This window comes from Eleutherodactylus coqui, chromosome 12, assembly GCF_035609145.1.
Source record: "Eleutherodactylus coqui strain aEleCoq1 chromosome 12, aEleCoq1.hap1, whole genome shotgun sequence".
Taxonomy (NCBI): Eukaryota; Metazoa; Chordata; class Amphibia; order Anura; family Eleutherodactylidae; genus Eleutherodactylus; species Eleutherodactylus coqui.
In genome coordinates, this window is record NC_089848.1 from 113,079,593 (window position 1) to 113,094,071 (window position 14,479).

The following is a 14,479-nucleotide window of genomic DNA, read 5'->3' on the forward strand; positions in this document are numbered from 1 at the left end:
GTTTCATCACCAACACAGAAGGGGGTTCTTTCCTGTAAGAGCAGTGAGACTGTGGAACTCTCTGCCTGAGGACGTGGTGATGGCAAAATCCATAGATGAGTTTAAGCGGGGACTAGATGTCTTTCTAGAGCACTATGATATTACAGGATACAGACATTAGGTGACCAGCGGGGCTGTAGTTCTGGGTCTTACAGATAGGTAGGAACTATCAAAGGTTGATCCAGGGATTATTCTGACTGCCATTATGGAGTCAGGAAGGAATTGGCTTCTGCCTCTTGGGGATTTTACCTTCCTCTGGATCAACAAGGAGGTTGAAACAGGCTGAACTAGATGGTCATTTTCTTCATTCAGCCTAATATACTATGTTACCGTAACATGTGTTCCATGTCATAACTGACCTGCCTAAGGGGTCCCACACGTGTCTGGGAACAGAATATTCTAAGACGGCACACCAAGAGCTCATCAGTCACTCGACTATCAGCAGTCACTTGTCTTTATGACCTAGTCAGTATTAGCGTCTCACTGGTCTCTCAGCAGTAACTTTGTCTCTCTTAGCCAGCGATCTCATAAGGAAACGTGATCCTTTCTGTCAAGTATCTATTTTGCCATTTATACAGAAAAAGGTCCTTTGTCTCAATTCCGTGTTCGCTGCCCCTCACACCGTGTCACACTCAGAGAACACACCATAAGTACCACAGACAGGGAAACAAATTGTTTCTTTCAAGCTTCATACAAGATAAAATCACTTTATGATATGTAATTCCCAGGGAAGAACTTATAACAGTGGCTAAAGGAAAATACGAGTCCAGTAGACCCGGCTGAACGCCAGCGAATTCTTCCTTCATCTAAATGTTTCTTATAATATTCACTAATGATATGAAGTGATTTATATTAAAAATGTGTCCAGGTTAAAAAAAAAAAAGGTTGATGTCATCAAAAAACAGCGCCTCATCTGTCCACGGTTTGTGTCTGGTATTGCAACTGAGTCCTATTCAGAGCAACGGAGATGATGCCAGACACAATCCATGCACCGGTGTGTGGCGCTGTTTTGGGAAAGCTGTCATGTTTTTCTAAACCTGGACAACCCCTTTAACTCATTAATCCTAAAGGATGTACATGTATGTTCTCCAGGTGCAGGGTTTGTATTGAGTCAATGGATCAGGAGCCAATCCCGCTCAAAACATGGTGGGTGCCGACTACCTTCAACAGCTGACAACTACCCACAGCAGATGCAATAAGCATGAGTGCTGATCACAGTTGTTGACCATTTAAATGCCCTGACTGGTGTTCAGGGACCTGAACGTCTCCCTTGTGGAGAGATTGTGAGGTTGTGAGGTACTGTTTGGATGTCATGACAGTCCAGAGCCTTCTAAAGGCCCCCAGGGCTGTCATGAATAAATGCCTATCAAGGCATGCCTGTGGCATGTCTTGATAGACTGTATGTCAGAATGCAGTATAATGCAGTACTATGGTATTGCATTATACTGTGAGAGTGATCAAACGATTTCAAGCTCAAGTTTCCCTAGGGAACTAAAAAAAAAGTTTTGATATATCCTTTTTAAAAAAAATAGAACACCAAAAGAAAAAATGTGGTATTTTTGTGATTGTACTGAACTACAGAATAAAGTTACATTTTTGCAGCAGTGTGTATGCTGTAAAACAAGACCCTTCCCCCCAAAGATGGCGGATTTGTGTGTTTTTTCCACTTCACTATACTTAGAAAATTTTCAGTAAATTATATGGTACCACTAACAAATACAACTCGTCCCGGTGGTGCAACATGAATTCCTACGTTTTAGTAGAATTAGTAATTATAAAGTAAATGCCCAAAAATCAGAAATACTAAACGTATCACTGCTGCAGGCCGAGGCGTCTCAATTGGAGAGCCAGTTCTCTGTCCATTGGAGACACTCTGCAATTAAATACTTGGGAATACAGCTACATGTGGATGTCTCCCAGGCGTTTAAATTGAATTTTCTACCATTCGCATCTGACCTGTAGAGAGATCTTAATAAATGGAAATCCCTACTCCTCTCCTGGAGTGGGAGGATCAATGTCCTTAAGATGGATTCTCTACCCAAGTTCCTCTACCTATGTCAGACGATCCCACTGAAACTCCAAAATTCCTTTCTGAAGAGGTTGCGTTCCCTAATCACGGCATTTGTATGGAGAGGAAGGAAACCTCGGCTGTGCTTCTCCCTTCTCACAAGGGTTGAAGGGGAGGGGGGACTGGGTTTACCCAATCTTTCCCTCTACTATAAAGCTAGCATTGCCAATTGTATACTGGACCTTTTCAAGAGCGAGAGCACAAAGTTGTGGGTGGAGGTGGAGCATACATTAGTGCCAGGGTCCTTGCGGAGTGTGGTCTGGATCCCGTCCAGGTACATAAGTTCTGTCCCCAAAATTTCACGTTTCCCTGGACAGCTTCTTAGGGCCTGGGCGGAGTTAGCCTCATCCAGCGGCCTGGTGTTGGTGCCTGGTCTCCTCACCCCCCTGTCTCTAATCTGCAATTTGAGTCCTCCATGCAAGGACCCCCTATATTGAGACTTGAGACTGTTGGCGGAGATTGTTGACAAAGGGGGGGGTGTCTCGTCCTGGTGTGTGGCTGCAGTACTTTCAGTTGAGGGGCTTTGTGGGGTCCCTGACTCCTCTGGTGGATCTTTCGGGCCCGCTCACTCCATTTGAGCAAATCTGTGTGCTGCCATCTTGTCAGAGGCCTATGATATCCAGGTTATACAGGCTGCTGATGGCGCGGGAGACGGAGAGCCAGACACTGGCATACGTGGTCACTTGGGAGAATTAGATGGGTCAGAGCCTCCCACAGGAAGACTGGGAGAGGGCTTGGGGCCTGTGTCGTAAACTTTCATCATCTTGCAAATTACAGGACCTAAATTTCAAAATTCTATCTAGGTGGTACAAGACTCCAGATCAATTACACAAAATCTTTCCTCTTACATCGCTCAATTGTTGGAGATGTAAAAGCAACAGGGGGGACATGTCCCATATTTGGTGGAGCTGCCCTCTAGTTGCTCTCCTGTGGAGGGAAGTGATGGAGGTCCACAACACTATCTGCCGGGCACAGGTGAATTTAACCATAGAAATGGCTCTTCTCCCAGTTTTCCCAGGCTCTATCAAAAAGACTAAAAAGGGTATACTGCGTTTCTTCATCCTAGCAACCAGAAGAATCATTCCCAGGTTGTGATGATCCACCTCTCCCCCATCGAGGGCGATGTGGGTTGAGGAGCTCAATGAATTCATGTGCTTTGATGAAATGAAGGCAGACGAGTGACGCACATGAAGAGTTCTATCGAGTATGGCGAATATGGATCTCTTTCCGAACCTCGGAGAGATTCAAAACGTGGGTAGAAATGGGACAGATTTAATTAGTATCCCAGTAGTTCCGTCCGCTGCTCAGCTTGGGCGCCACTCTCCTAGGGAATATATTCAGCGGGTCCAGCCACATCCCCCCATCTCTCCCCCACCCCTCCCTCTTTTGGTTCTCTTGTCTAGTTGTTTGTCGTTAGTGTCTGGTGTATCTTTAAGGGGCTTGTTGCTTACAAGGTTTTTCCTTTTGCAGTTTGCTGTTTTATTGTCTTTTTTTCTGTTTGTATTGGGTGTATGTTGTAATGCCCTGACAGGCTTTGAAGGAGCTCTCAGTAACAAAGATTTTTCTTATGTAACACAGGTGAGCTCACGCAGCACATTTGTAATGTTGAAAATGTGAAAATGCCAATAAAAATCTTTTTGAACCAAAAAAAATACAACTCATCCTGCAAAAAACAAGCTCCAAGACAGCTATGTTGACAGGAAAATAAAAGAGTTATGATTTTACAAATGTAGCAAGAAGACACTAAAAAAACCCATTTATATGGCCAATATTGGTGCTTCAATAATACTGAATGCAACTACTTTAGTATGGTAATTGGGTTTTTTTCTTTGAAGTCCACAAGCCCATATAAGGGTATATCATTAGAAAATGAGCGCTATTATTAATCACCTTTTAATAATAAACATATTTTTGAAGAATTTTTGGTGATTTATATAAATTTTCCATGTCATAATCTGTATTCATAAAAAAGTCAAACCAGAGGCATCTCCATAAGGAGAAGGTGCACAATTAGATTGAAGGCAGCACCACAAAAGGTGATTATAGGATATGTATACATTAATTTAGACTCACCTGGTGTGAGCGGCCCATCAATGGGCAGACGGCCACACCGCTGACCCTTGTTCACCTGTAGATACAATTTTGTTTGTCCACTCCACCAGCGAACCACTATCCATGTCCAAAATGGCCATGTGAGCGTCCAGGGAATGCCCAAGGCCAGTCTATGCCTTGGCCATAGAATCAAGGAAATGACAGGATACAAAAAAATCCCACACTCCAAAGTGTGTGGCCTACATGCAAAATAAAAACTATATAGAGTTTGAACTTTTTTCGTTGAGGGGTTCATGATGGTTAATGAGCCTCCTCAAAAATCCTGGTTAGCCTTCACAATAAATGCATGTTTTATCAAGAATTCTTCTAGGGGAGTGGATGCTCTTCCCTTCTCGATTCCAAATACATTAGGGTAGTAAAGTACAGTATAAATAGTGAAACGCGTTTCGGAGGCCTTCATTACATGCCTCCCTCCTTTATCAAGCGCAAAATTGTAAGGGTTATTGCTTGTATAGGTGGTTTAACTACACATAGGGGAAATGCGACCGCAATTCCCACGCGCTCGCACATTCCCTCATGCACGACAGAAAGGCACGAAGTATGAAATTTTGTGATACTACTCTATGTCTGTAGTCTAATAAACTTTGTTGGTTTTGAAGTTCAGTTGTGTGTTCATACAATGGTTCCCCAATTGGTGGCACATGGTATTAGTGATATATAATATTTAGCTAGAAGGCAGTTGTTTACAAAAAAGACTAAGGCCAGGTTCACACAGGCGGACAGGGAGGCCCGCAGCGGATTCCAGCTGTGAGTCCGGCCGGTGACCCTGTGTACCTGAATAATCTGTATTGTAGATCTAATATAAATAAGCCTACAGGCTATTTCTTGCGCCACACTTTGACCCCTTTGCCTGACCCTAGGTGGATAATTTTGGTGTCATTAGATTAGTGACGTCTTCACAACTGCCGTAAAATCCTAAAACCTGAGTTTGATACATCGAGTGACCTATGGAGACAGCTCAAAGTTGCAATGTTAAGTCTATGGACGCGTGCCGCTAGGGAGAGTAAAGCGTTGCTAAGCAGCATGAGAGACGAGTAGCGAGGAGGAGAGAGTGAGGCTAGTTTCAATATCGGGACATAATTCATGGCCTGATATCGCACTTTTCAGCACGTTAAAGCCCTGTGTATACAAGGCGTTTTCATGAGGGAAAGAGATAGAGAATCGGCAAGAATGAGAGATGAAGAAGCGTCGAGAGAGAGAAAAGCGGAGAGAGAGAGAAGCGTCAAGAGAGAGAGAAGCAGAGAGAAAGAGAAGCGGCAAGAGAGAGGGAAGTGGTGAGAGAGAGAAAAGCAGCGAGAGATATCTGCTCCAAATACAAAGTGACACTCTGAATAATCACCTAAACAAGCAGAATTAGAAGTTCACAACAACCATTTTTCCAAACATTTTATGTTCACTACGCGAACATCGGGTCAATCTAGCATATGTAAAAAGGCTGGGGGATCAGGAGAACCAGAAATAGTTTAAAAGACATACAAATGGAATAAGATGTGCTTTATTGAGTCCTTTTGGTGATAAGGTCTCCAAATGGAAGATCCAAAACTTCTCTCTTAAACGCAGTTTGGCACTTTCCTGGTCCCTAATGGGTTAAAGGCCCATTTAGCCATAATGATTTTTGCTCAAAATTTGCTCAAAAGCCATCTTTTGTGCGATAATCGCTGCATCTAAACACGCACCCATCGTGCACTTTTCGTTGCGCCACCAGTTAAGTACAGTGGAGGTTTTGTTTATGGTCTGGGGATGTGTTACGTGACATGGTCTCAGTCCGTTGGTTGTAGTGACAAGAACCATGACCATGGAGGTGTACCCTGACCTTCTAGACAATAATGCGCTGTTGACAATGTGGCAATACTTTGGGAATGGTCGGCCATAGTTCCAACAAGACAACGCGCCTTGTCACAAATCCAGCGCTGTTTTATATTAAATTGAGGATATAGATGTTCCAAGATTGGACTGGCCTACACAGAGTCCTGAACTCCACCCCACTGAACATTTGGAACTTTAAATCAGGAAATATAAACAGCATCCATCTTTTTTGTGCGAACTCACCAGACATTTGCAAGATGAATTGAGGGAAATACCAGCTGAAGTGTATCAGACATTAGTAGAAAGTATGCAACTTCTGTCTCCTGAGATTTGTTGTACTACAGGATCTCTGGAGCTTTACTGCTCAGGTGTGGAGGATTGTGCTGGCTGGACGTGTGTGTGTGCCTCCAGTCAGCCAATCACTCCAGGTCAGTACACATAAAAGCTGTCTTCCAAGGTGTGGATGTGTTCAGTTTTCTCTGTTGTCATTTCTCTCTGTGTTGTGTGCAGGTTCTACATGTGGTGGCTGCAAGAAAAGTTTGTGTCTTGTGGTTTTGTTTGGTTATGTCGCCGGACTCCTGGTTAGTGTAGGAACCTGTGGTATTGCCGGGAACCATGACGTGGCCCGCTAGCTTCCATATTTTGGCCAAAATGTCAACTAATACCTGGTATTCATAGCATTAACATCTGCTACTAGTGTTTGCGTATTGGCTGCTGTATGGTGTGATTATGGTTTTGTGTGTCTTCTCATTCTGTTCAGTTGTCCCTGTCGGTGGTGGCATGTGTATGCGTCCTAGCCTGGGTGCATGGGTTCAAAGGTGCAGCAAGGAACCGAGATCCAAAGACCGTTGGGCCGCCCCTATTGGGGCGATGTCCCCGACAGGTAGGTCCTTGGTCATCTTCCTTGGTAGAAGATAGAGAGAAGTGTTCATTTGCCCACATGAACATAACAGTATACCACAGAGAGTATCCGATGTCATTATGGCCAAAGTAGCCCCACTAAGTAGAAACACGTGGAAATAAACACTACTTTTGATTCTTGCTCAAGTATCCAACTACTAGTGCATTGTATGACAATTAACCCTTTGCAATCCAATTTTGGATTCAGGGTTTTCTAGGGGGTTTTCTCTGTCTGTAATTATACAATGGCGCCAGCTGCTGGCTAGAGCCAGTATTGCAGTATGGGACATCTGGAGAGGCCCCCGACAACAGAGCGGCCAGTAATATACAGTAAGAATACCCTGCCGGACGTCCTCCGACATCGGAGCTGTACAGCCTTCAATCAGAATGTCTTCAGACGTCAGACAGTGAATTGGAGAGGGTTGTAGGGGTCCTAAGGATAGGTCATCAATAGGAAAATTCCCCAAAGTCCTGGACAACCCCTTTAAGCTTCCATTTCTCTGTATGTTTGCAGCAGACACCAGTTGGTATGACAGATATCATTAATTAATTCCAGCATTTAGAAATATGCATATCAATGATTTGCTCAACTCTTACAGACAACATTTCTATCTGGCTTCACTTGGAGAGAAATCCCTGCAGATGCGCTAATTATTTAATCCAATTTTAGAAAATGGTACCGTACAGAATTAGTACAAAATATTAAAGTATAATACAAAGCGTTCATTACAGTCAGCCAGAAAAATCCAGTTCTTGCAAACACTGTTTTTCTCTCCAGGAGGCAAAATGATTTGTTTGCTACATTACTATGTGGAAATTGTCACTTTTTATTCAATTATCCACATTGTAGTAACATAAACACCATTTATTTTTTATGAAACTGAAAACAATGCCAAGGCTTTCATTCTGCCGAGGCCTAACGGCTGCATGAGTGCCTCGCGTACAGAGATTGAGCTGCGTTCTCTCCCATTTCCCTCTCTTTCTGACATTGGGAGTAGTGGAAACTGCACTATAGCGGCTTCTAAAGCAACACAAAGGGAGAGATCTATGAAAGCAAGTGATTTAGCTGTATAGCTATGCAGGGAAATAAATAGCTTGACGGAAAGGTTTCACACACATCTTAGGCCAGATTCACACGGATGCATTCGCGCACGCAAAATTTACGCATGCAATGCGCAGAGAATATAACCCATTGATTTCCATGGGTTCGTTTAGATGCATGATTTCGGTACTGAAAAAAAAAAACGCAACATGCTCTATTTTCCTGCGTATTTGCAGACCAAACGTCCTCATAGAAGTCAATGGAGGGTACACGAATGCAGGCGCAATACGCTAGGAGATGCGTGATACGCTGCGTAATTTCGCTGGAAAAACACATCTGGAACTCATTAGACTAATTAGCCATTTTGCATAATTGGTGCATCTTTGTTTGCCGCACGCAAATGAACGTGCCTTGCGGGTGCAAAAAGTGCAGCAAAATACGCCGTTGCGTGGAGCATGTGAGCGACTACCCTGAAGTGAATGCGAGTTGCGCTATAACCTGCAGAAAAGTGTACGGGCCCTTCTTTTCCCATGAGGAAACAATCCCACGGATTTCGTAGAATGTGCTACAGATATGACTTCTACCGCGGTGGGAACAGGAAATCCCAAGTTTCACCTTCCAATAGGATAGGCTACAACCCGCCCACCACCACCAGAAGTGAGTGGTGACAGTCGAACAGATGGATTGGCCGTGCAGGTAGTGACAATAGTGAACGACTTCTATGGCCTCCACATCCCCCGGGCCTTACACCTTGTGATATTTCTCTCTGGGGGGTGTTAGAGTTTACATGCCCCCGTTACCACTCAACATACATGATCTGCGAATCACAGAAGCCATTGCCTCCGTCAATCGTGATACTCTACAACGTGTATGGCAGGAACTTGACTACAGGCTTGATGTGTGTCGGGTGACATAGGGGGCTCACTTTGATCAACTCAGATGGGGAAAACATTTTTGATGTTGTGTGACAAAACTTTTTTGAGTTTTTGTTTCCATTAATATCACATTTCTTTATCTGAGTGCCATTAAACATGAGTTACGAGGGTTTCACATCGGGAAGGTCATGTGTTATAACCATGTACTTCCAGCATTAGCTCTGTACAGAATGTCCTGACGCTTACCTGTGATGAGCATCAGGACATTCACTTCTGTGCACAGCACACAGAAGTGATGTAAGAAGAAAATAAGCTATGGAATACTGGAGCTGGCCATTGTGTAACCAGTGTGTATGGCCCACCGGAAATTTGCCCGCTAGGACAGATTGTCAGCCTGGATCTGGCTCCCATTGATTTCAATGGGAGCAAAGCCTCTGTAGCAATTCAGAGGCTAGGTTGGAGCTGCGAGTGTAGTATCCATGCAGGTTCAGAAAGTAAGCCAGAGGTCGGCATCAGGTGGTCTCAGGTTCACAGTACAAATAGAGGAGGTGGGTATCGTTGTCAGGAGGAAGGCCAGAGATCAGAATCAGGTGGTCTCAGGTTTGCAGTACAAATAGAGGAAGCAAGTATCGTTGTCGGGAAGAAAGCCAGAGGTCGGAATCAGGTGGTCTCAGTATCGAGCAGCAGTAGCAGGAGTTAGACTAAAAGCAGCAAGCACAATAATTGCACTGGTGCAGTGGCAGGGTCAGGCTTGAATAATGAGCCTGATTAGAAGCAAGGTGGGGCCAGGACATGTAGGCAGTAACTAGATTTAACAGGAGTATGGAACAAGGCAAGATTCAGCAGGGGAGCTCGTCCAGCAAGCTGGATAGCTCACTGGGGATGGACACTGGCTGATGAATCCCAACAGCCTCCTATTACACTTCCGGCTCCAACCCCAGACAGAGCCATGAATATCTGACCTGCTGCAGTGAGTGCGGGGGCTGAGATTAGGTGATCGCCGGGGAACTGTGGAAGACCCCCACCAATCTGAAGACCTACACTGAGTATAGATCAGTACTGAAAGGGGTTAAATGCCAGGACAACCCTATTAATCAACCATCCACTTGCTTCTTTGTATTAAATGTTATCATATTGTTTGTATTATATAGACCTGTAAATCTGCCACATGTTTGTAGTGGTAATATGTATCCAGAACAATGCGAGCTTTCATGGAACGATTCCCTGCAGTAATCTATCCCTTTAAGACGTTCGGAATGAAGAATTCTCCTGTCTGCAATATAAATGATTGCTTCTGAGATTCTAGAATTAATTGAGCAATCAAACTACATTTCCTCTGGCTTAAGATTTTCGCCTCGTATATCGCCAGAAAATGTATTTGAAATCGGATACTCTGTCTAATTTTTAACAATTTTGTTCTGCACCACATAATGACTTTTCTTGTATGGTACATAATTAATGAAAACATTCTGTACTTGCCAGTCGCCTTATCTAATGCGAAATTGTGGTCAGACGGCGGTGTTTAGCAAAGTTTAACGAAAAGCAAATAAGCAACTAAATAGCTGTTTATTCTGACTTGTTTGTGAAGCTAAAAATATTGCAAAATGATGCACTTTGGAGCATTAAACAGATGCACACTTGATGTCGCCTCCATTGTGTATATGGAGTCCTGCCACACATATTCCGTCCTTTGCTCTGGCACGGAAAATACATCAGCTATGTTTTCATGGCAGAAATGTTCCTCTTAGTAGAGGGATTAATGGAACACACTGCGCAAAACTTAGTTATTGGGTTGTGCCTATTATGAGGTGTGAGGGGAGAGGTGCATGACACGAAGAATAAGACAAAACTATTGCAGCACCAGCAGGGGTCTTGTTAGAAGTGACCCCATAACAGTGACAGCCATAGTGCATCCATACAAGAGACAGGCACAGATACCCCATAAGAGTGACAGCCATAATGCATCCATACAAGAGAGTCACAGATGCCCCATTGATAACCACCATGCCCATAACAGTGAAAGCCATAGTGCACCTATTCAAGAAACAGGCACAGATGCCTCAATAAAAGTAACAACTGTGGAAGAGTAGTACACAGAATGGCCTGTAGGAGGCTATAGACAGACATTCATTTACTAGAGATGAGAGAAAAGACCTGCGGATGTGGCAGAAAGCAGCATAAAAGTATCTGTTCCTGCCACACTGCCACACTCAGGGGGAGGTTGGCTGCCAGCCAGAGAGATGCAGGCAGCATGAGGAACTAGAAGCCTGAGGTCTATGCAGGACCAGTTTGGACAGAGGCGGACGTGGTATTATTGTATCTAGTCACCACCAGGAAGTACTGGTGGAGACAAGAGTCACAGGCCGGTGATGCCCCTTGTAGCTGATTGGCTGCAAAGGTGGCTGGCGTGCAGGTCCTGGCAGGGCACTAAGGTTTTCGCACAGCGCCAACAGTGGGAGCGCCGGCAGGACACGCAGAGAATCCAGAGACAGTGACGGCAGGGGAGAACAGCAGCAAGCCTGGGAGCCATGGCACGACATCCAGAGCCAACCGCAAAGTGGAACCGCTGGGGGCGGCGGGGGGACAACATCCACAGGCAGCGGCAACAGTTGGACCGCCGGGGGCATCAGGAGATGCAGAGGATGCATACCCTGCGGTGGCAGGGAAGAACAGCGGCAAGGCTGTGAGCGGTGGCGGCACCCCCAGGACGTGCAAAGTCAGTGGCGGCAGGTGAGGCATGGCGGTCTGTAATCCCTTCAGTGCAGCAGCAAGGCTCAGAGTGGCTGCAGCGCCATCAGGAAACAGAGGGGCAGCGGTGCAAGTACAGCCGGAGCAGTGAGGGAGCGGAGGCACTGACTCAGTGCAGGGGAATTGCTGCAGTGCGGAGGTGCCGGCTACCGGTTGCCCAGGGGAGATGCTAGGGGGACAGCTGCTCTGGGGAAACTCCTAGAAGCAGCATCTGTATAGATTGTTGCCTGGGCTGGACGGTTAGGGTTAGTTTTCATGTCAGGCTTACATTAATAACTCTAAATACTTCCATGTTACAGCTAGTAATGTAAGCCTAACACGAACACGAACCCTAACCGTCCAGCCCAGGCAACAATCTATACAGACGCCGCTGCTAGGACCTTACAGAAGTCACCCAATCTGGAGCTAGGGGCGTTCCTCCATCCAAGCCCTGTCAAACCCCTAGCTTCCAGTGGCGTCAAGATACAATAATACCGGAGGATGCCCTCTATACTCGCCGGGTGGGGGATGGTGACATAGACCCTGTGGGTTGTGAACCTTGACATCATGTATATACCAGAACTGTTTGCTGTGATATGTGGAATAAAGATGGTGGAAGCCAGAATTGCAAGTGATTCCAGTCTCCTGAGCCCTTCTGCACGTGGTGCTAACGCAGGTTGTCACACAACATTCAGCCCATAAGGCCCACGTGAGCGATTTGCTTAGGCGATTTTGTTGCAATGCGACAGATCGCATGTATGTAGAGCACATGCTTTCCTATGGGTTCTTCCACACGAGCGATAATTTGTAACCTGCAACATTGCGAGAATTTTCGCCATCAACTCAAGTGCGCTCATAACTGTGCCCACCGCAGGACCCAGATTTTTCCAACTAAAGAATAGTTACCTGGTATACGCACCTCTGGCCAAGAAGGGACGCCGCTGTACACCAGCGCAGTGGCATCTTGACTGGATTTAGTGAGTGAACTGAGTTTTACACTTGACCATATGGTTGCTGCCTGGCAGGAGCTTCGGGGATGGGGAGGACACATAGAGAAGGGCATTTTAATACTGGGGCCAATAATATTTATGGGTACCTATTACTTTTCCGGTCTCTTAGAGGGGGCACAATTACTACTGGGGCCCCTAAAGAAGGCCTTATTACTTTTAGGGCAACTAGAGGGGCTACTAAAGGAGGCACTAATACTATTGGGGCCACTCATAGGGGACCTATTACTATTGAAGTCACTAAAGGGGGCTTTAAAACTACTGGGGCCACTGAGAATGGGCATTATTACTACTGGGACTACTAAAAGGTGCAGTAATACTACAGAGGCCACTAAAGTGGGCACTAATACTACTGGGACGACTCAAAGAGGGCACTATTACTACTGGGGCCACTCAAAAAGGGCATTATTACTACTGGAGTCAATAAAGGGCACCTCTTAGAGGGGGGCACTGTTACTACAGGGGCCACTGGAATAATGGAGGCAAAAATATAAGTTGTGACAAGCCACGCCCCCAACTCCACCCACTTTTACCTTGGCCACTACTTTTTGAAGACAAGGATGGCAACCCTACCTATGCCTACAGATTCGGCCGCATACAGATGTGGATAATAATTGGCCCATGGTCCCCTTCTATTACTTCCTAACAGGCCATATAAAAACGGATTGCCTACAGCGACCGCCCCCTTTAAAAGGGCTTCCAGTCTGCAAGCTAAAATCAAGCGTTTCCATTTTCCTGGACAAATGTGAGCCCCGTAGAGTAACCTCAGCTCAACTCAATGACGTGCGAACAGCAGGCGCAATCATTGATTTAACCCTGTCAGTGCCGGTACTGAGGTAGAGTCTTCCCTGCGATGCAGCAAGGCCTCGCTTACACGGAAGCTCTCTAAATGAATCGTAAGGGCTTATTCATACGAACACATTTGCACTGCATATCACACATGCAAAATTGGCGTGCGCAATACTCAATGAATAGAACCCATTGAAGGGGTTCGGTCTCGTGCGTTTTTGCAAAAAAAAAAAAACAGGCAGCATGTTCTATTTTTGAGGCTAATGGGCTTCATATTTGTGCATCTCACAACGCACAAATCTTGCGCCATTTCCTCAGCCATGAGCAATTGGCCTTGGCGCTCCTTCACAATGGCGATCGCGATATTACCGCGAGATAATCTCCGCAAAATCGCATAGGTTTCATTTTTCAGAGAAAAATTGCAAATGAGAATGAAACCGTTGAAACGCAGGGGGTTCAATCATTCTGCATTTTGACTCGCTCTTGGATTGTGCAAAAATCGCGCAATTTTATCGCTAGTATTAAAGGGGTTGTCCCGCGAAAGCAAGTGGGGTTATACACTTCTGTATGGCCATATTAATGCACTTTGTAATGTACATCGTGCATTAAATATTGGCCACACAGAAGTTATTCACTTACCTGTTCCGTTGCTAGCGTCCTCGTCTCCATGGTGCCGTCTAATTTCAGCGTCTAATCGCCTGATTAGACGCGCTTGCGCAGTCCGGTCTTCTCCCTGGTGAATGGGGCCGCTCGTGCCGGAGAGCTGGTCCTCGTAGCTCCGCCCTGTCACGTGTGCCGATTCCAGCCAATCAGGAGGCTGGAATCGGCAATAGACCGCACAGAGCCCACGGTGCACCATGGGAGAAGACCCGTGGTGCATCGTGGGTGAAGATCCCGGCGGCCATCTTGGTAAGGTAAGGAAGAAGTCGCTGTAGCGCGGGGATTCGGGTAAGTACTAAATGTTGTTGTTTTTTTAACACATGCATTGGGTTTGTCTCGCGCTGAATGGGGGGGCTATTGAATTAAAAAAAAAAACCCGTTTCAGCGTGGGACAACCCCTTTAAGGCCGCCTTAATGAAGGAAAAAAAATGGAATAATATTAAAACATAGCACA